Source organism: Perognathus longimembris, chromosome 23, assembly GCF_023159225.1.
Source record: "Perognathus longimembris pacificus isolate PPM17 chromosome 23, ASM2315922v1, whole genome shotgun sequence".
Classification (NCBI taxonomy): domain Eukaryota; kingdom Metazoa; phylum Chordata; class Mammalia; order Rodentia; family Heteromyidae; genus Perognathus; species Perognathus longimembris.
Window position 1 is genome coordinate 21,782,496 of NC_063183.1, and position 23,195 is coordinate 21,805,690.

Sequence of the window (23,195 nt, forward strand, 5' to 3'; positions counted from 1 at the left end):
AGCCCCAGATTCCCTGAGCTAGCTGATCCCAGGTATGAGACGTGCAGTTGCATTTGGGGAACCATGGACCAAAGCTCCACATCCTCACCAAGGACAGTTCTGACTGTCCTGGAAGTCAGCCAGTACAGCAAGAAGCAGAGTCTGCAAGAGACCACGTGTCCTTAGTATTGCACAGCTGGGAGGTACCGGGAAACAGAGCCAAGTTCCTGTGGCCCCTCACCCTACATGTAATGACATCTTTGGGCTGAGTTCTTTGATAGCATTTAGATTTCAATGCAGGAACATTCAAAATGTGTCCTTGGAAGATTTGTTAAGAGAAGAGAGCGCTGATGGCTCATATCTGTAATCCTAACTACTCAGGAGGCTGAGATCTGAGGATTGCAGTTCAGAGCCAGCCCAGGCAGGAAAGTCTGTGAGACTCTGATCTCTAATTGACCACCAGAAAATGGGTAGAGCACTAGCTTGGAGCTGAAGAGCTCAGGGACAGCCCCCAGGCCCTGAGTTCAAGCATAAAAAGGAAGGGAGGGCTAAAGGGAGGGGGGAAAGGAAGGATGGAAAAGAAGGAGCTAAAGGAAAAAATGTGTAGTCTGAAGGTGACAAACTTGGATTTGGGAGATACTGCAATCGGGAGAAACTTAGCAGCTTTCAAAAGATGTCCTGGCTGAGGCCAGGGCTAAGAACCCACCTGCCGGGATGCACCAGGGCGGAGCCGCCTCAGTTGTTAGATTACCTATCAGTTCTTGAAAACAGTAACCTGTCTTACCCAAAATCACCCCTCCCATCTCATTGTAGGTTCTCCCACCTCCCTTGGTAGTTTTCTTGCACCACCCTCAACAATTAATTTTAATGTGCATTCCTGCTTAACTAATGAGGAAGCTGAAGATGGAAGAGTTTGAGTTGACTTCTCCAGGGTCTTCAAGATAGCAAGAGACAAAAAAAAAGAAGTCAGAATTTGAAACCTGATTTTTCTGGCTTTAACAGCAAAGTATTTCCCAGGCTTCCCTTTGTAGGCCCCCGTGTTGGTGTCTGAACCAGTCTCATGAATGTCTAGCTCAGAGGAAAGAGGCCCCTCTGCCTTCAGATTTAAAGAAGGGTCAAGAAAGACACATGTGACTTAACTGTTTATTCTACTCACAAAACACTCTCTTTTTTTTTGTCTCTTAGGCTTTCTAGTGCTCAGAATTTGCTTTCAAAAAGGTTATTCCCCTACCAGGTACAGTGGTTCATGCCTATAATCCTAGCTACCCAGGCAGCTGAGATGAGGAGAATCACAGTTGGAAGCCAACCCAATCAAAAAGTTCAGGAGGCTCCCCGCTCTCAACTAATAAAAAGCTGGACATAGTGTTATATACCTGTCATCCTGTAAATAGAATTGTGGTCCAGAAAAACCCAGGTTAAAAAGAAAGAAAAGTAGTGAAAGCAAAAGGATTGGGGGTGGGGTCCAAGGGGTAGAGAGTCTGCCTACCATACAAAGCCTTGAGTTCCAACTTCAGTACCACCAGAAGCAAAAAAAAAATAAAACAACCTCTAACTCCAGTTAATTAAAAGTGCAGGCATAAAATGGAATTGCAGGCATTCTTTTCTGTTAGACTAGAACAGAATGGAATAGAATTTCCTTCCCATAAAAAAGCAGAATTTGATTGAATCTGATAAGTAGAAGTCACAGTATAAGCTTATAAGTCATATTTTCATTAATAAATAAATGAAAGTAATCTAGCCAAGAGTGGTAGTTCACACCTGTAATTCCAATAGGTAGGAGGATCAGGAGTTGAAGACCAGCTTGGCCTTCATAGAGAGTTGTGTCTCACAAAAAATATGGAATTGTCTATAATTCAGAAAGGTATGTGGTAATTTGAGTTTTCCTTTTTGTATGTTTAATCTGTGTTTTGTATGCTTATAATATGAATATATATATATATATATATATATAAATATATTTGGGACAGTGGCACAAGGAGAATGTTTCTTTTTTCTTTTCTTTTCTTTTTTTTTTTTTTTGGCCAGTCCTGGGCTTGGACTCAGGGCCTGAGCACTGTCCCTGGCTTCTTCTTGCTCAAGGCTAGCACTCTGCCACTTGAGCCACAGCGCCACTTCTGGCCATTTTTCTGTATATGTGGTGCTGGGGAATTGAACCCAGGGCCTCATGTATCCGAGGCAAGCACTCTTGCCACTAGGCCATATCCCCAGCCCAGGAGAACGTTTCTTGAGAGTCAGAACACTCATCCTGTGCGCTTCATTTGCAGTCAGAGGAGAAGGGATGAACTATTTAACACCCATCCCTTTTTTCCTATTCTCCCAGCATCCATCTTGGGCACACCTGAAACCACTCAGTAGCTAATACCTTCGAGTGATGAGCTTTCAACAAACTTAGAGGCCAAGTTCTCGTCTGAACCAGGGTATAACACAGGGGTCTGGGATGGATAGTGAGAGAAAGGGACCAGTGCCAAAGTGAGTGCTGTGCCCTTGTCCGTGTTTAGTTGGCTAGACGGGGCGAAGGGCCAGCTAACAGCATTCTGAGCCCCACGCTTTCCAGTGGTGCTCCCAACTTGTCTGTCACATGGCATGCTGTTTGGTGAGTGAGGCAGGAAGATTCCTTCTGGCTCTTGTGGATGGGGTGTTGCCATTGTGTTCTCTGACTGGGCCTAGATAGACAGGTGGAAAGTATAGGACAACTGGCAAATCAAGGCTTCATTACTGTGTCATAGTCTCAGAGGCATTGGGGTTTTTTGCTTTGCAGTGAGTCTGTGCGTGCAATTAGACTGTGCATCAACACAAGCAGAATAGTAACTAAAGTAAATACAGCTTAGAATTGTGCACTTTTTTTTTTTGGTAAATGTTGGAAGGAATCTGAGAAATGAGCAGACCTCATGGGAGTTGGCGCTTTGCTTCGAGTCGTCCCAAGTGTCAGGGGTTGAGGGGAAGCCAGGTGTCAAGTGTCTTTCTCAGAGCCTCATATTGGTTCGCTCAGGAGAGCATGTTTGTTCCACACACCTGTCCCTGGATGGGAAATTTCCAGAATAATTCCCTTGGGTATTTATTCATACTCTAGGTGATTATTTGATTTTTTTTTTAAAAAGGGAGTCAGATTCTACTGTTCTACTGCTGAAGGAGGCATATGAGACATATAGCCCAGAAGGCAGAGTGTGCTTTTAAAGGAATCTACAAAACGTAAAACTCCTGCCTGGGCACGTGACCCTGTCTTCCTTTAGACCCTGAGGATGACCTTCATGTGCAGGATGACAATGGCAGTGTTTGGATCACCCTACAAGAAGAGAGGGAAGAGACACTCTGAAGCTGTCTGCAAATGGAATTTGAGCAGTGATTTCATGGAAGAACTCAAAGCACCAGTTTCACATCAACCAACAGTGGAGCCCAGGTTACCACACAGGATGGGTATCCAACATGCACGGAGTGGTTCTAGTTCTCTGCCAAATCGCAGAACGCAAGGCGTCCACAATTCCTTTCTGTGGCTTGCATGTCCTCTGGGTGTGGGTGAGGACCAGTGGGAGACAGGATCCTGCTGTTTGGGCTGGGACTGGTAAAGGGAATGACCTATCTGTTCTTGCTTGTTTACTACGCTCCTCTCCTCTCCTCTTCTCTTGTGACCAGCACAGGCCAAGAGGTATGATCCCCTTCAACTGCTCTGTAAGTTCTCTAAGGTTTCATGTCCTACGTGAATGCATCCCAAGAGTAAAGACTTTTTAAACATTGAACAGTTTTGTGGTTTTGCTTGGTTGGCACCTACTCTCCTCTGGCCCCTCCACCTCCACCCCCCCGCCCCGGGGTTCCCAGTAACATATAGAAAGTTTCTACTAAAAGCACTGGTACAAAAGTTTCCCTGGAGAGGCTTTAGGTAGTGCTCTGCTGCCTGTTCGCCATCTTCTTCCCTTCTCCAGCACAGGTACAAAAGGTCGAACCGTTTACATAAGGCAAGTACCAAAGTTCTCCCCGCCCCCACCACCAACAACCAAGCAAAACCAGAGGAAACTACAGTGAAACTACAGAGGAAAAGAGGGAACCTGTGGGTACCTCAAGAGTTCTCATCATAACATAGGAGGGACTTTGTACAGGACAGAAACACCTAGTGTGCTTACTCTTGACCTTGGAGAAACTTGATGCAGTATTCTTTTTGAGGGACATGAAATAGGTAAAACACTAAACTACAGCAAGCATAAAGTCTTGAGTTCAAATCCCAGTACTGCCTAAATAAATAAATAGAAATATCTAAATTAGCTTTTGCAAATATTAAATTAGCTTTTGCAATGCAACACAGAGGCAACACCCCAGCCATAGCTATTATTTATATTAGGCTCATCTAAATTTTGTCACATCAACAGCTCCTCCCTTGTGAAGAAGTTGCATTATGGAAAATCACTCCAAAAGCCAGGGGCAAGTGGCTCATACCTGTAATCTTACCTACTCAGGAGGCTGAGACCTGGTTCAAAGCCAGCCTGGGCAGGAAAGTCCATGAAGCTCTTTTCTCCAGTTAACCAACAAAAAAAAGTTGGAAGTGGAGTTGTGGCTCAAGTGGTAGAGTAAGTGCTGCCTTTGAGTGAAAAAGCTCAGGAACAGCGTCCAGGCACTGAGTTGAAGCACCATTACTGGCATGCGCATGCGCACACAGGGTCATTGTGGATTACAGGTCAGTGTCTGTTATCTGCTGAGTGACTCTGGAGTATGTATTTAGCCATTCTGGGCCCTGGGTTTCTTCCCTATAGAGCAGACACCAATTACAGATCCAAGAATCCATGGTTCTTATGCTGTCCACACACTTAAGTAGCCCACTGGGGAGTTTCTCTTCCCTATGCTCAGTGATATGCAGGGAGGATATCCAGCAAGAGTCACTTCAGAGGAGGCCTGTCCTCCAAGAGCACACCAGGATGATACCGTTGCCCAGAATGCCAGCCTTAACACCACTTTTGTAGGATGTACCACAGTGGCCCCCTATCTACCTCTTCTCTGTAAGTTCCCTCTTTTGGGGGCCCTACCCAGCAGAGGTCCAAGTCACCCTGCAGTCTCTTGAATCCTGTGCTCCTCCACCCAGGACAGACTCTCTGAGCCTTCCCTGCTCTCTGCTCAACAAGTTAGCAATCCCTGTCTGTTCCCAAGGCCTGACGGACGTGGAGGCTGGTTGGTCCTGGTACATACACCTCAGGGCCTGTGCCATCTGCTGAAGCCCGCACCTTTCTTTGTGCACCCTCCCTGCCACCAGGAACCCAGACATGCCCAGGAACAGGACAAACCTGCACAGTCACATCCTCCCTTGTCAGAAGGATGAGAAAGAAGAAGGAGTTAAACAACAACAAAAAAAAGTCCTGCTATCTCCGAGATGATTACTTTTCCATCCATTGGGAATGAACAATGAAATCTCTTATCCAACTTTTTTCCCCTTTCAACGTCCTTATGGGTAGTTCCAAAGTGGCCAGTCTAAAATGCCTCGTTTCCACATGACAATTGCCATCATAATTACCATGAAATTATATAATGGCAAAGGATCCTGCCCTGTGAATGAGCAATGTCAATAAATACATTCGTGCTCTGCAATCATAAATTTGAATGACACCTCTCATTAATTAATAGTCACTGGAAATTCACCAATGGGCTACCGAGCTAGCAGCTTTCTTTTAAAGAGGGAAGAAGATGGTGAGAGTTTATTCAGTTTAATCTAATCTAATTAAGGTCTTAGTGTAAAGCTATGGGTGATGCTTCTCTCTCTCTCTCTCTCTTTTTTTTTCCCACCTCCTTGTCTCTGCTAAGAGTCTGTTGAGTTGACATCCAAAGACCTCCAAGAATAATAACACTGGAACACCATGAGTCCAACCCCCTAGCTGTGAGAGTTTGGAGTTGATGCTTACACCCACTTATCCTCCATTTCCTCCAGGGTAGAAATGGATATATGTCCTGAGATGCTACACATCCTGGTTGCTGTGGAGATCCCATGAGTCTCTGTACTTGGGCTCTTGCTGCCAGGTCAGCAAGGGTATAGCTGTTTTTGGCTCTGGTCGGGAGTCAAGCCCAACTCTACAGGCCACACAACTTCTGTTGTGAAGGCTGAGTCTAATTCACCTGGGTGTGAAACACTGTCATGCTTTGTCACTTGAGGATGGCAGATTGAATCCAGCGCTGAACTTTTGCCACTGTCCGAAGGGAGATTATAAACCCATTTCCATCCAGAAATAAGGGGTACATGCTTTTGCTCGCATGAGAGGAATGGATTACACCCAAAGAAACTGAATTTCTCAGGGATTATATTCTCAGTCATAGACTCTACCCAGTCTGTCAATCAGCCAGGTGTCAACTGACCAGTCAGGACTCCTTTTGTAACACAAGATTGTAACCTCACCACCCCAGTTGCCCCCTCCCCCACCCCCACCCCCACCCACTGCAGTCCCTGCCCCAGCAACTTTCCCTACTTTCTCCCAGATAATGTTTCTCTAATCGGGCAGGAAATGGGCCAGTCTTCACCAGTCATTTCCATGCATTCTCTAGGCCAGGCTTAGAGAATCTTCCAGCATGATTAGGCCAAGAAAGGCCACTTTCCTTATGATAGAAAACTAATATTGTGGCTCCCCACCTGCCTTTTGATGTGCATAAAGGGCTACACCTTGACAAGTAGAAAGGCCCTTTCTGAGATGATAGATTTATATTCTAAAGCGCTACTCAACTTGTAACCATAGTAACAAACAAAGCTGTTACATAAAATGGCTTTGCCATGTGAAAGCAATAATTACATTAACCAGACGGGAAGGGAAGGAAAAAAAAATGGTGAAGGAAGCCTGATCGATGTGGAAGGCACCAGTAAATTGGATTGAAAATGCATGACATTTTTTCCTAAATTACATCCATCTGGGGGGAAGGGAGAGCCAGCCCAAGGATGAAGCACCCTGATGAAGTTGTGGCCAGGCCCCACCAGGTGGCAGTATAAAGAAGTTCTCCAGGCCTGTCCTCTGTAGAAGGATTTGAGACTCCCGGAATTACTTTTAATACTTTTCCAAGGTTTGGTTGCAAAGCACCATCCCCTCCTGTCCCTAGTTCAATGAAGGAATTTCTCTGTCAGCACTAACAATGTAAAACTGCCCCAAATGAGATTTTACTAAAGAGAATGATGGTTGAGAAAGAGTCTGGTCGCAATAAGCAATATGTGTTAAGTGAAATGTCAGTTTAACCTGATTAACTTCTTGAGTATATATGGGATAAAGATCAGGACTGGCCATACAGTTAACGCCTGAGTTTCTACCCAGATCTTTCCCTTGACATATTTGCTTCTGAAACTTAGCTACATATCAGAATCAGCTTGGAAGAATTTGAAGAAAATTGCCTGGGTCTCATTCTTCTCCATCTCTGTTTTCATTGTGTATATTAGTTACACAGCCTGGGATTTTTTTTCAAATTCTCCAGGTCATTCTTAAAGATGTCTGGGATGGATAGGAAGCTGATTGGAATCATGCAGAGTTGTCATCTATTTTAGGGGTAGTGGGAGTTGGAGACTAACTTTTTCATTGATGGCTTTCTCTTTTAGCCTACTGGGCAGACTTCACTTTAATTATTCTAGTTCAAAATCATAAGCTGAGTAGCACAGGAAGTGTCATCCTGATGTTTTAGGCTGTCATTGAATTTGGCAAAGAACATCAAGGGCCGTTTTCTTAGTTCTAGTAAATTGCAAGTCTCATTAACAGTGCCTCCCCTTCACTCCCTAGCTAGTCAGATCTGTTCCTTGCAATGCAGACACATCTGCAAGACTCTGAGTATCTGTTCAGATCTTGTGTAATTTATCCCAATCAGTTAAAGGCAGGGATAGTCATGGGAGAAAAATGTCAAGAGGACACAACTGCTTTTTCTCCACCATTCATCTTTATCTCCCTCTCTAGTGTACATACACACACACACACACACACACCCCTAACTTTTTCCCCTCCCATCTACTGTGGATTGTTTCTGCCGGACTCCCCATCCCAAACGCCAACCCCAGATTCCTTGGGACATTTCTGATGTCATTAGCAAGGGAATAACCATTTCAAGAAGCCAGATATTTGAGTCTTTGTTGTTTTGATTCTCTACATGGGGGAACTCCCAGGCCTTGGTTTGCGTGGATTTACTCTCTGTGGATTAATTGAGTTCACTGATTAACGCCTAGTCAGAGGAAATGTTTGGTAGAAAAATATATTCCAGGACCTTCACATCCTTTTAGGGCAAAAGAAATAAAGTGCATGTTTAATGGGATAGAAGCAAGACTATGAAATATTTATTCATATCAGAAATGTTTACTGAGGGCTTTCTGTGTGTCTGATATTGTACAATACCTTGTTGGGGCCAGGATAGTGGACATCTCAGACAAAACTACAACTGCAAAAGACACACATTAAAAGCACATCTTTGAATTTCTTACCAGGGGTATAGATAGTGCTATAGATATGTAAAGATTCGTTGCCTTATTCCACAAAGCATAGTTGTGGAGTTAGTAAATTGAGTCTCTTTAACCAGAGTCCTGCATCTCCCAAGTCTTCCCAAGAACTTGGAGAGAAATCCCTTTCTCATACCTTCCCACCATTTCTTGTGCAATCTGACAGTGCAGTTTACAGTTGGTCTGCCTTGAATCCAAAACAATATCTTCATTGAACAAATGATCACAGATGGTTTTCCTGGCCAGGCAAGTGCTCGGCACTGCTGAAGAAGGAACTTTGAGCCCTGACCATAAGTCCCTGTTGATTTTCACAGTCCTTTCCCAACCAGCTGAAAGCAGGTCATCTACGAAACTTCTTTTATGTGCCGGTCACAGACTATCAGACAGTTCAAAGATGAGCAGACATAGTCCCTTACCAGGACCTGGGAGAGAAAGGCCTAAAACAGAATACTCTTCCTACCAGCCCACAATGCATGAGAAAGAGAGTCAAGGAGAAAGGCATTGACCACTGTGTTCAGGGAACTCTGAATGGAAACAGACAGGAAAGAGAATTCTCAGAAGAGAGAACAGCGTATGAAAGGGCATGAGTGTCCTCAGTTCCAACCTTTTCTAAGTAACTATAGCCATAAACTCAGGGTATTCAAGTATAAGGTTTACACTCCAGCAAGTATTTGCGTGTTGTGACCATTGTTTACCTGTGTCGGTGGGTAACACTTGTCCACAAAGTCTTTTCCTTAAAATAGGACCACATCTCTGCTCTCTACTTGACTCTCTTGAAACAGAAAGACCTGGAATAAGATTGTGGGTTTTTTGGGGGGGTTTTTTTGAGCCCTAAGATAAAAGACAGGCCCAGCCTGTTACAGGGCAGGCTGAGGGAAGTTGTGCTGACAGTGTCTAAGAAGTGCAATAGCAACGAGGAGAGTTGGCAACACAATGGAATGCCCAAATGTTGGCCAATTTCCTTTAGGCTTTCCAACCAGAGGTGTGTGTCAAAGGCTGGGGTGGAGAGGCCAATCACCTGCTTGTTTTACTGGCTCTAGAAACAGGAGGTGTGACCAGGAGCTCCTTGTATCTTTCCAGGGGGTAGACCGGAAGCCTGCGGAAGGCTCACTGGATTTCTGTTTAGATACTAAGCCCCCCTCCCTGCTTTGTGTATGGTACTGGGTAGGGAGGCCTTGAGCTCTCCTCTAAATCCCAGCACACAAATGCTCAGAACCAGGACAACGAGAAGACCCTGCAAAGCATGGCTGCCCATACCCAGGGTTACAGTGGAGGCTAATTAATAGGCAGATAATAATGAGAATAAATTATATAGAGCCTGTAGTCAGTGAGCAGTATTGCCTTTGTGAAACATTTCTTCTTACAATTGAACTTGTTTCTAAAATTGGATTGTGGTAACAATTGTACCACTGTAGAAATTTCCTTCTTAAAGAATCATGAAATTGTATACTTACAATGATTCCTCAATAAAACTGCATTCAGAAAGACATTCAATCAAAGCTGGGTGTGGTGGCTTATGCCTTTTGCTATGATGGAGGCAGATCATCATTTGAGTCCAGCCTGGGGGGGAGGGGATGTTCATCTCAGCAGAAAAAAACTGGCCACTGTGGCACTGGTCCACCATCCTAGCTTATATAGGAAGCATACATAGGAGGAGGTTCATTGTTTAGGCTAGCCAAGGCAGAAAGTAAGGCCCTGTCTCAAAAGTAACTAAAGCCAAAAAGGACTGGGGTGTAGCTCAAGTGGTAGAGTGCCCACCTAGCAAATGGAAGGCCTTGAACTCAAACCCCAGTAGCACAGATAAGAGGGGTAAGATGGGAGGAAGGGATGAGAATGTTGAGAAGGGTGACATTGATCAAGACGCACTCTATTCATACACTGCTTTGTGGAATGGCAACTCCTTTGTACAACCACTTGAACATAATAAAAATGCTAATAATGACAAAAAATGAAATGTGTTCATAGTTCTTCAGACTTTTCCTCTGAAGGCCAGAGGGTTTAACAGGAACAGTAAGCAAAGTATTAGATCTTTCTTCCAGGTTCCTTATCTGTTTATTATGTTCCTTTCCTTCTTTCTACTTCTGCCCCCACCCCTCCACACAGTTATCTGACACCTTTCTCTTCTGTTAGTCCATCTACCTCCAAAAAAGAATATTAGTATTTCACTTATTCACTAGTGAACGTGTTCATTGCCCTGGATCAATTCTGTTCATATATTTTGCACAGTAAAGCTGTTTCTCATTGCAGAATGGTTTATCTAAAATTTTAGGCGGGGAGGGGAGAACAATAGGGGATTAAAGAAGAAGGGTTTTCCCCTAAGAACCTAGAAGTCACAACATAAGAGCAACCATCTCTTGTCTGCCACTCAGATCAGCTGACTGGAGATTGGGTTGGTCCCATATTCCCAGACACAGCTGTGTAAGTGGCCAAGAGAGGAGAGGACATGCTGTAAGACTGGCCCAGGCTTGTCACCCAGCCATCAGCGAATCAGAGTCTCACTTCTTTTCTCTCTTGTTTATTTTAGTTATCTTTAAGGAGGTGTACAAGAGAGTTTCTTTTCATCAGTTTATAACTATAGTGCATCTTGATCAATGTCACCTCTTCCATCATTCTGCCCCTGTGTGTGTGTGTGTGTGTCTGTCTGTCTGTCTGTCTGTCGATATTCATCTGTCTATGGATATTTCAGGGACTCATGGAGGATAGGTGAAGGTTTTGACTGGCCAAGGGCACTGCATATAGAAACTATTACTTACTTGTCCGGTTTTCCTCTACTTACGTGAATCTGGTATGACAGAGAAGCCAGGACCTACCCATTTCCTTGTGAAGCCAGATGCCAGTAGCTTAAGTGACTTGCCTAGGATTAATTATTTTTTTCAACCAGCTCTTCTGCTAAATTCATGGAGCTTTGCAGTAGGTTGCATTTTTTTATTTTTTTATTTTTTAAGATTCAGGGTTGGTTTCCACTGTGGTTCAGGAAATAGAGACGGGGAACGTCAACACTGACATTTTAGAACCCTTCCAATTAGTCTCCAGAGTTCAAATATCTCTCTGTTCAATATATCCTGGAGTGTAATCATTTGTTGGAAATAACTGAGCCCTTGTTTAGCTTCATGGATCTAACTCTGATGCTGACCAACATAGAGGCCAAAACAAAAACAAAAACAAAACCCCACCACTTGCTTTTGTTATTGGCATGTTGTGGGGCATGGCTGCACACAGCTAGAAAACAATTTCCCCTTCTCAACTCCATTATGAGGCTGAAGGGCATGTATAGATTTTTTTTTTCCTACAGGAAGCAAAGGCTTTCAGGCTTACTTGATCAGTAGATCACCTCTGGAGTGAAAGGTTAGCTGCTTTTAGGAGGAAAAAAAAAAAAAGATCAAGGCTGAAATGAAGAAGGGGGGAGGGGGAGGAATAATAGCACATTCCAGATTACCTTATGTTTTAAAAAAAAGTGGAAGATGTTCTAAGTCTTGGCCTTTTCTCCTGCCCCACTAGGATACTCCAGGAGTTAAACAAACAATAACAACTGGGAGCTTTGGTAGTGGTGGGAACTATGTATTACGTGCCAGAAGTGCAAGCCAGGGTTGGGTCCCCAGACCTAGTTCTAGCTGAGTGGGTACCCTATTCATCTTCAACTTTCTGTCCCTCTGTTTCCCTGTATATATGAGAGAAGTAAAGCCAGGCACAGATGGCTCACATTTGTCATCTCAGCTACTCAGGAGGCTAAGATCTCAGGTTCTCAGTTCACAGCAGCTGGGGCAGACAAACCAGTGAGACTCTTTAACTAGCAGAAGGCCAGAAATAGAGGTGTGGCTCAAATGGTAGAGCACCAGCCTTGAATGAAAATCCTGAGTGACAGTGTGGTCATCAGTTCAAGCCCCAGTATCAGCACCATCAAAACAAAACAACCAACATTAAAGAGGGGGAGAGAAAGAGGGAGGGGGAAGTAGACTGTCTGCTTTTTTAAAAGCCTCCCTTATAAATAGCTCCTCCCTCTTATTTTCTATGGATTTTCCCAGAGCCTCTCTATCTCCACATATTTACATATAGAGAGGTTCGACATTTCAATAAAAACTGTGTTTGGGAACCAGTGGAAAGGCAGGAGTAAGTCTTGGGGCTGGGTTTTCTGCTAACTGTAACTTCATTCTTGCCTACATGGATTCTAAGAAGCATTGACACCTGAAATTTGGGGTTTGGTGAGATACCCTTTCTTGTTGTTGTTGTTTCACTATTAAAATAATCTTAGAACAGCTCAACTGGGAATTGGCATCAGAGGGTAGTAGAGATCTGAGAGACTTTCTATAGTAGAGTCCCAAGCTACTTGAAACTTAGGAACCTATGTTGTTGAGTATCCGAACATTTGAATGAAGAGATATCTCCCACGTAGAATATATTTGCACTCAGTTCTCTAGTGGTTTCTTACACGTTTCAACCCACCTGGAGATGAACAGGCCCTGTGAGAAGAAGACCCTTTGCCTTCTTTGTCCCCCAGGTAGTAAACAGAAGCAGGTCTATCCATGGAGGGGGAAAAGAGTGATCAGACACTACAAGCTACTTAAACCCTCACTGAGCCCTGGGTTGTCTATCCAGAGTCATCTTAGCACTCACTCTGTGTAAAATGAAAAAGAGTAAATATTAAAAAAAATAATAATACAATGAAAGAAATTTTCATCTTTGCATACCAGTCTGCAGGCCGGGGCTCATCTGCACAGTTCTTGGCACCTGGCACCATAGTAAGCTGGCAGAACCACACTTTCTACACAGGGAAATCAGTTCAGGGTTCAGCCTGCTTTACTAAGGCAGTGGGGGAGAGGAAAGAATGAAAGCGAGAGGGAGAGAGAGAGAGTGCACTACAGAAATGAATACTGAATTGCAAGTATTATTATTGGGCTCTCTGGAGAAAATGACTCCTGAACGTACAGGATTTTTAGTACAGTTTTTAAAAAAAGATGACTCTTCTGGTTTTTCCATTTATTGTATCTTCCTAAAGCTTATATTTAGTAACACTAATAGTACCGCCTACCCCTGTACTCATTTTCTACAGATTTTAAAATTTGGTATTATCTTGTCTCTCCAGAGGTGTCTTCTATTTCTAAAACATTAGTACCATGAAAGGAAGGGGGGAGGTGGAATTGGGGCTTTTTCTCAAAGAAAGGAGCCTTAGATGTTTGCATTCCATTTTGATTAGGTTTTTTAATGTTGGTTGGTTTCTCTCCGTTCATTCTGAATCAAAGGAAAACATGTTTAAATGGAAATAAATAGTGCCAAGATCTCTGGGATGCTTTACTCGCCTTTCCCCTCCCCTCCCCCACCCAGGACACTGGGTGGACTTAGGTGTGGTGGTCAACTGTCCCTTAGGGCTAGGCCATTTGTAACCCCAAGTCAGGAAGTGACCTCACCAAAATAGAACACCAGGAAATAAAACTGTGGACGTTACTCCATGCCTGGTGAGCTGTGGGAAGAATCACCCACCTCAGCCTCCAACGCACATGGCTGTGGTGTTTCTAAGAGAGGAAGGAAGCTCCGGGCCTCCAGGCAGACCTCACACACAGGTCGAAGGCCAGAACCCGGGATCTCTGATGGGAGGCATCAGGGAACTGTCGGGCCAGAAGGAGCACAGTGCCTGACTTCTAATTTCAGCTAGAGGCCTCGATGGCTTCTGGATGGTTCTGCCAAAATGACGTGGAACCAACACCTACCACGTATACCCCATGGCTGCCAGGGTGGCTGAACATTCTTGAAGGGCAGTACCATGACTATCTCTGACATGTCCCGAGAATCCACGTAGTACATTAAGCTAGAGAAACTACAAAGATTTCAGAAAGGGAGAGATTTCCTACAAGGGCCATGTCTATACTCCTACCAATCCGATTTCCCATACAGGTGTGTGTGTGTGTGTGTGTGTGTTGGAAAAGATTAATGTCGGTGCAGCCTTCAGACCCTTTTTGAAAATCACACGCACAAATGGTACTTTAATGTACTCGTGGTAGTTGGGGAAGGGGTTGGCATTAATTACATTTGAAGCCAGTGATGGCGATAATTCACTAGCTCCAACCCTTGGTAGTTCATTTAGTTACATCCAGGGGAAAATTCTGTTGGGGTCTATGGGTAGCGGCAGTGTAATTAAGCAGCAAGAAGGTTTTTGTCAGAACAGTTCCTATTGATTAGTATTTACTTTCAAACGCGTAAAATTTACTCTCCAGTGTGGGAGCTGCCTAATCTGTCAGAGACAAGACTGCATGTGTTTGGAGACTTATCGTGGGCTATTCATATATTATGAATCCCCCCTCCCACCCACCCAAATGAGATTCCAGTATAAAAATTTTCCCAACTGGTTTTAATGATGCTCAAAGAAAAGGGCCTATACCACAGCCAAGATCTCATTAAAAAAAAAAGTCTTTTTGTAGATTTGCTTACTTATTTATGAAACACCTCTGAAATATTTATAAATGCTTCCCTGATATTTGTCTGGGAGAAAAAAAAAGTCCATGTTAGGGTTTCTTTGGTGGAAGCGAGGGGAATCAGGGGTGGAAGAGTTGAGGTGAATTGGGGTAATTTCTTTCTGAAGGAGCTAAAAGGATGTGCCTAGGTATAAGAATGTGTCACTAGGGGGTGCCCCAGGAACCAGGCAGAGCTAACCTGCTCCGCACAGGTGACCTGGACTTGCTTGGATCTCATAAAGAGAAGCAATGACAATCACTAGCGCGCTGGTTAATTTTCCTGACAGAACTGGGACAGATATAGCCGCTCCGGAGGCCTCTATCACTTCTTAGCACTTTTAGAGCTATTTATTAATTGAAATAATAGTTCTGCTATCCCTTGCCTCAGACCTACTTTCATCTATTTAGCAACTACTTTCCACGAAACACAAAAGAGCTCAGCTATGACACTCCTGTCTTAATTAACCATTGAATACCTTATAGAGCAGCTGTCACTACTTTTGTCACTTGAAAGCAAGCACAGTGGTCCCTGTTTGGGAAGGAAAAAAAATGAAACCACACACACACACACACACACACACACACACACACACACACACATACACTTGATCTAATGAGCTGTCTTAAGAACTGTATTTTTTATCATGCTACTTTGTACTCACAGAGCAATGCAAATTAGGGAAGAGGCTGCTGGGGGAAAAAGCCAGTGAATTTACATTTCTCCTCACTTTTCACAAAGAGAAATTGGTCGTCCAGTGGTTCAGGGAGAAAAAAAAAGATACAAGATCATAGATGATTACAGGGCTAAGATTACATGTCATTCTGAAGAACAGGAAGGGCTGATAACTGCCTTATAGAACCAAAACCATTCCAGGCTTTTCCAGCCCAGGGGGTACGAATGAGTCTCAAGTAAGACTCTAGTTTCCAGAGCTTCAAGTTCTCAAAGAAGGAACATCCTTCATTCAGATGAATCCCCAACCCTCTGCCTCCTTCTGAATTCCCAAAGAGATACAGATGTTTTGTGAGTGTTGACGATCGGTCTGGAGTTCCAGTCATCGCTGGTTATTGTGAGGCTTGCTAATGCCACCAACAGGGTCATTAGAGACTCATGGGCTTCTGCTCCTGGTTAGGACTGGTGAGATTGTCACCAGATGTAGGTGAGGGTTTGTAAAAAGTTTCCCTTTAAAAAGTAAGGAGGCTTCACTTAGGGTCCTTGACTTCGATTGTAGAATGAGAACTCCTGGCCAAGTCACAATGGTAAGATAACTTGGCAGAGCCTTATTGAGTAAGTAAGCAAGCAAGCAGACAGACAAGCAGAAAGGCAGAGGCACACACTAACAGATTGTGGGTGCTCTTACTGGGAGCTAGAGTGAGACACATAGCTCCTTGGCTGTTAGGGGCATTTATATGGTAAATACAGGGGGTAAAGTTATGCATAGCTAGGCATTTTACCTTTGCTCTAATCACTCATGGTGTTAGTGTCTGCATTTCTGGATGTTTGGACACTAGGCAGGTAAGAATTCATCCAGCCATTGAACAGATCCTTATCCTCGAGATAAGAAAGGTGCCCTATTATCTGCATTTTGGATAAGAGATTGTTTTGGCGAAGGATTTTTCCTGGGAAGGCATACATCCTGTCAGATGAGTGTGTTAACTCTCGGGGTAAGAAATGCATCCCTCAGGGGGGGAAAAATGCATCCTGTTGTCTCTCTTTGATGGCACTTCCATGTTTCTAAATACCACATTTCTGAGTTACCAGGCCCCAGTCTCCTCAACCTGACCATCACCACCAATCCTCTCCAGCCTATCTTCACCAGGATGGAAGAGAAGGTGGTGTTGAAGTGAGGGAAGAGGTCTCCGTCCCTGTGCTCATTTAAGAGCATGCTGTGCAGAGAACGTTTTGAACAGCAAAGCCTTCCAAAGTTTGATGAGTGAGTTCTTACTGTACACACATATAGCTCCTGGGACATAGGCCCAAGAGGAGAAGGCCAATAAACCATCATGCGGATGAAGAGCCAGCCATCAGACCTCTCCCCCATCTGACTGGAACACTCCTGGCCATCTTAACTGGCCCTGTACATTCCCCACACAGTGTGTCTTGTTTTCTGTCCCTGACTTAGGTCTTCTTTCCAGCCATCATACTTGTCTGTACATGTCCAAGTCCCCATCATTGAGACATTCAAAGTTATCCTCTTAAGTAGAAACTCTTTAATCATTATGAGAATATATGCAGGGGAAATACTCTTATCATACTCCATATGCCATGTGTCTAAAGCAGCTGTGCCCTGATGAGGACCCCTCTTCCATATCCTAAACATACACTTGTTATGGTCTTTAATAAAACCCAGGACAAACCTTGCTGGGGAGGGGGGAGGATAAATGTGGAAAATGATGAATAATTGGCTGGTCTCAAATGTGTTACTAAAGGCTGGGCATGGTGATTCAAGCTTGTAATCCCAGTTACTTAGGATGTTAGGATTGTAGTTCAAGGCCACAATCAAGTCCTTGAGACTCTTACCTTAACTAAGCACTGAGCATGCTAATGCCTGCCCATTGTCTAGCTATGAGGGAAACATAATGATTGGGTACAGTGGCATGAACCTGTCGTCCAGGCAACTGGGAGAAGACAGAAAATAAGAAGATCGCAGGCCAAGCCAGTCTAGGCATAAAATGAGATACTACCTTGAAAATAACCAATGCAAAACGGTGTGCCTCACATGGTAGAGCATCTGCCTAGCGTGTGCAAAGTAGCGTGCAATTCCCCAGCTGCTGCAGTTATACAGTTATATGATGTTCAGACCTATAACCTTGTCTTTTCTAAGGTTGTCCTTTATAAGAATTAGTAGATTTCATTACTAATTGGTCTGCAGACTGCAGATTCCTCAAAGGAAACACGAATGTCATCACCCCCCCTCCCTCCCCACCCCCGCCCTCCTGTAAGCTTACAGCCTAGAATTAGTAAACACTCGATATGAATGATAGGGAAATCATCACCGCCCAGGGATTGCTATTGATCTTTCATTTTGTCTAAGCAAACAAGGTGCTTTACATAGCACTATAGATAAATGTAAAATGTGCTCCCCCCACAGGCTTACCCAAGCCATGAATGGCAAAGCATTTTCTAGCAGAGCTGTGTGGGAAATGGTAAGGTGTACTCATTGCCCCCTCATTTCAGTGTCTGTTCTTTGAACTTCTTCTATTCTGCGTAATTCTACCTTCTACCCCAGCAAAGTAGTCAACCTGTAATCACGACTGTGTTTCTAGGTTGTTGGTTTTTGTTTTGTTGGGTTTTTTTTCCAAATGAAGGTGGCAGATTCCCACTGGCCTGGCAATCCCATGTGTTGAATGGCAAGCCACAGGAATCACTGCGGTGTACAGATCGTCAGGGAGAGAATTCCAAAACAGGCTTGGAAAGGAGTGCCATATCTTGTGCCTGGGGTTTGGGAGACTGAAGAGGCCTGATAGAAAGCGGACAGAATCAGGACTCAGAGACCGACTGACTCTCATGGGACAAGAAGGATCCGGAAGATTTCATAGACAGCTTTGTGCCAAATTGCCAGTGGGGTCTATAAGTGCATCCAGCAATAGAAACAACGACTCTTGCTGTGCCTTGCCTCACAATGCTCCCGGGAAGGCAGGCACTATTACTCCATTTATTCTAAAGTTACAGTGAGCCTGCTTATGCTTGCTTTGTGTGTAATTAGCCTTTTGTCCCTAGCCTATGGTGTCCCCTCTTTAAGACACGCTCCCTCGTCTTCCTGTAGGTCGCTCCAAAACACTAATATAAACATAGTCCCTGTAGTTGGTATTTGCTGAATACCTGTTATATTGGCCTCAGTGCCCTGGAACCCTTTATCTGGTAGGCTCACCCCAAAAGGCCAGGACAGTGGTTCCTCCACACCAGAGGAAGACTCATGCCCTACACAAAATACCTCAGATTAGTCTACTTTCTCTCCAAGCTACTCTTTTGCTTCCTCCCCTCCACCCCCCCTCCCCATTTTATTCTATTTCATTGATACTATAGTTTGAACTCGGGGGCCCTTGTGTATGCTTTGGTTTGGTAGTTCCACTGCTGGTACTCTACCACTTAAGCCATACCTCCCGCTCTACTGTTTGCTGGCTAATGGGAGATAAGAGAGTCTTCGTGGATTTTTCGGCTTTTGCTGCCTTCAAGACACAGCCTTCTAGAGCTCAGCCTCCTGAGTAGCTAGGATTGCAGGCGTGAGCCACCAATGCTCAGCTTCGGTTTTACTTTTGTAAATCCCCAACTAGGAGCTAATAAATATGAGCATGTGCAAATGTTTGTTTCAGCCAAAGGCTCCTTTTTCAACACTGAACTTAAGCAGGTAACCTCATTGAAGTGGGGTGAGAGTTAGGTGTACGTCAGAAATGGCAAACGCTACCAGTCAAGGGGCTTTCAGCTTTGAGTGGCATACCATCTGCCCTGACCTCCATCGTTCTTTGTCCCTCTTCTTGGACATGCTTTAAACTACCCTTCAGCTCTGTAGACATGCCTATAAAATAACACAGGATAGAATATTGTTTAATCAGAAACGGGACAAGCTCTGTTACATCTCAAAGCCTGAATCTAAATTCAAAACAATTCAAAACAACAAGCATGCAGGCTGAATTCCTTCCTTCCCTCCCTCCCTTCCTTCCTCCTTCCCCCTCTTTCTTTTTGGCGGTGCTGTGTTTTGAACTCAGGGCCTGCACAAGTACTCTCTACCATTTGAGCCATGCCTCCAGGAGCTAACCTTAGGCCATGGTCATCTTAGCTCTAACTCCTAGGATTACAGGCATACACTAGGCCTGAGATTTCTTTATTTGAAATGAAACAGCAGGACGCTGATCCCCAGCTCACAAATTCCTACTACTGAGTTTGATAAACTTGGATTACTCTATGGCTTTTTCTCAAACCATATAATTGCAATGTGCAAACATCGGTCTAAACTTCTAGACCCGCGGGTCCCTCCGGTGACCATAGGACATACATTGTTAGGAAAGCTTCCCAAAAAAGTGTAAAATGTCACATTGGTGAAGTAAGATAGGAAAATAATTTCAGACTCCATACCAAAATGTCATTGTTCCTTAGATTCCTGTGTAGTGTTGTCTGGGTCATATTTCGGTGAGACAATAACCCAGAAGAATCTGACTTGGTAAGGCTGATTTGCATCCTGGTTCCCACACAGCACACCCTGTACACTGCATCAGATGAGTGCCAGGAAATATTTTACGCTGTATAGGAAATACAGCCGTTCTTGACATCTGTTAGACCCGTGTGAACAACTGGGCTGAGGTGGTTTACAGTTTCGCTATTGGAGCACACGATATTCACTGATGTCATGCGTCTGCGGCAGGACCTTTGAAGATCAACGAGGAGCAGGAAGTGAGGGAGGGGTTTCCAAAGCAACGTCAGGGTTTGAAAAGTTGGACATAACAGGGATATGCATCTCATTTGTAAGTAGTTTGATAATGTAATAATAAAAATAGAATCATTATTTACTTTTAGTAGATGTGTATTCTCCCCCCTCCACCAAAAAGAAAAAATAAGTTAGCCACAAGTCACAAATGGTTCATGCCTATAATCCTAGCTGCTCGGGACTGAAATCCAGAGGATCACAATTTAATAAAGCCAACCCAGGCAGACGAACTTGTGAACTCATCTCCAAATAACCAGCAAAAGTCTGGGCTGGAGATATAGCTCAAGTGGTAGAATGCCAGCTTTGATCAAGCAAGCCGAGTGAATGTCTGGGCCTGGGTTCATGCCTTGGTACTAACAAAAACAAAAATGATCAATGGGACCGAAATACTTATTGTTGTTTGGGTTTAATTAACAAACAGAACCAGAAGGTATTTCTCTTAGCCAAAGTGTTCTGTAAAAATTGTTTAACTGACTGAACCATTAAAGATATCATATGAATCAAAATATTCAGAAATGTCTGGGTTAGGTAGTGCAAAAGTTAAATAGTATTCTTTATGGAATAAAAGACAAGAATTATTTCCTTTGTTTTTACCACATGTAGGCATAAATCCAACACTAAACACACATGTACACATATGTACATACATCCACATGGTCTCTCTGACTTAAGGAGAGAAAAACAGGAATAATATTAAGCACATAGTACATGCCAAAGAAAGATCCTTTAAATGTAGGCAAATGCATTTGTGAAAGGCTCTTCATTCTAGTTTTGGAAAGAAAATAACTTGCTCCAACACACACAGTGGTAGTAAGTGAAGTAGTTAATATTTGACCCAGCCCTGTCTGACTCAGGCATATTATGTATGCTGAGCTATTAGGGCAGCAACATTAAAATAGCCATCCATGTGTTTCTGCATAAATCTAAAAGATGTCATTTGGGAATGTCTGTGATAGTCCAAGTTACTCTGGTGCGCTAGGGCTACTGTTTATATGTTTCTCTGTTGATCATTTTGTGGTGTGCTTAAATCTAGACACAAGCAAACATTTGGTTACCTGCCTCCCTCCTCGCAAATTATATGACATTTCACATTGAAGGATTCCATTTGGCCTACAAGAAATGATCCATTTAATCTTGAACTTCAGGCTTGTACCCAACCAAGTGAAAAAACATCAAATAATGCCTATTGGATTGTGGTTGTGATGAGGTGTGATGTTCAAATTTAGTGACCAGTAATTACCAAGAATAACTTATTCTCTCTTCAGATTCACAGTGAGAGGTTATCTTGTTCTTTTTGGAAATGACTGTAACAGTTCTGCAGAGAATTTTCTTGCCTAATCTTTGAAGGAGGATCTGGATGGAAAGCTAGCTAGTACAACTGAGCTTGAGCGTGGATTAGTGAGACCCAAACAGCTTCTCCGAAAAGAGTTTGATTTTGTGATCTGACATGTGTAAGACAGTTCTTCTGTACACACATTCCCTGGATTTTGTTGACTCAGAGATGACACAAACCCCATCCTGATAAAGCTCTATTTAATCAAAGTTTACTTAGTCATTGGAAATATGGGGTGGGGGGGTGTTGTTTTGGTAAGTATCTTCTGAATCTTCTACTGAGAAGGCTTTCTGCTGATGTCCCTACCTGGCGAGATAGTCATTAATGACCTCAGCGGATGAACAAGCCCTAGGGTCAACCATCTGTCATAAGGAAAAACAGCACTACAGAAGATATGTCACTGTTAACTTCCAGTTTATGCTTGCTGAGGAAACTCCCTGTCTGGGTTACTTACCTTTTTCTACTAATTTCCATTCAGTTACTGCCTTGGATTTCCCCTTTATCCTCTCTGAAAATAAGTGATTGTCTTATTTCAAATCCACATTATGTATCAATCAGATAAACAAGGTGAAGCTGAAGGTCCCTCTTGAATCATCTACTTTATCTATGGTGTGATCATTTGACCTGTTTCCTAGGTGCTCAGGTAGTCGAATGTTAACTGTTCTGGGCTCTCCATGCAGAGAGCTTTGGAAAAACAATTTGTTTGCATTTGTCATCTCTGGCCTGGCAGATCCTAAGGAAGGATGGAAGAAAATGAAATTGGGAAAAGACCTTCTATAAACACATGCTTCCATGTGAGCCACCAACTTCATCCTTTCTGGGCTTAAGTAGGGTGTGGGCCACATCTGCTACCAATGCTGATTAATGATTGCATGAAGGGTAGTTACTGGGCAACACTTTGTTCGATGCTACTGGAAGCTCCAGAGATGATCCACCATGATTTCCTAAGTCTCGAGGCATGCCTTATCTCCAGTACCAATCCCCATGCCCACAAAATAGCCCCCTGACAACTGTCTGCCATATATCGCCTCTCCCCAGTGATTTTTACATTGCCTTAACTTGGACTCCTATTTCAACCCTTGCACTTCTACAAATAAGAACAGGAAGAGAGAAGGGTACAAGCAAACTACCAGTCATTTCTCTAAGTCCATGAGGATCTTTTCTTTCCAAAGAGTCTTCCTCTCCCTGTTGTGGGCATAGTTTTGCTTTGTTCTACAACATCAAGTTGACACTTCATTGGAAGTTCAAGAAGATGAAACTGAATGAATTAGGAGAAGAGACTTACAGTTTTGTATTCTTCATGGAAAATAACCAATCTCGGAAGGCCCTTAGCTCCAATCACGGAGTAAGCATTATCTGTGGGGCCTCATCCTACGTTTTCCCCATTCATCCTGTTCATTTGAGCTCTCTCTTTTTCCATGAAAGTATAATTTCCTAAGAAACTCACACAAATAAAATTCACAAGTCATTTGGAAATTCAGATGCCTCCACTTGAGGCTCAGAAATATGTGTTGAGTCACAGAGTTGTCTATTCAATGAAAGTGGACCATAAACGCACGAGTACTTCCCAGAGTGATGGTAAATCAGACCAATGGAAA

General features: G+C 43.6%; 1 protein-coding gene and 1 long non-coding RNA gene across 2 annotated transcripts in view; both read left to right on the top strand.

Annotated features, from left to right (window-relative positions):
- Rora (RAR related orphan receptor A) overlaps window positions 1–23,195 on the top strand; it is a 711,223-nt gene that overhangs the window by 284,875 nt on the left and 403,153 nt on the right. The gene's annotated exons all lie outside the window — the stretch shown is intronic.
- LOC125341004 lies at window positions 658–12,225 on the top strand. Its single transcript, XR_007208856.1, has 3 exons — window positions 658–1,413; window positions 9,384–9,389; window positions 12,212–12,225. It is a non-coding gene; the product is annotated as an uncharacterized LOC125341004 (long non-coding RNA).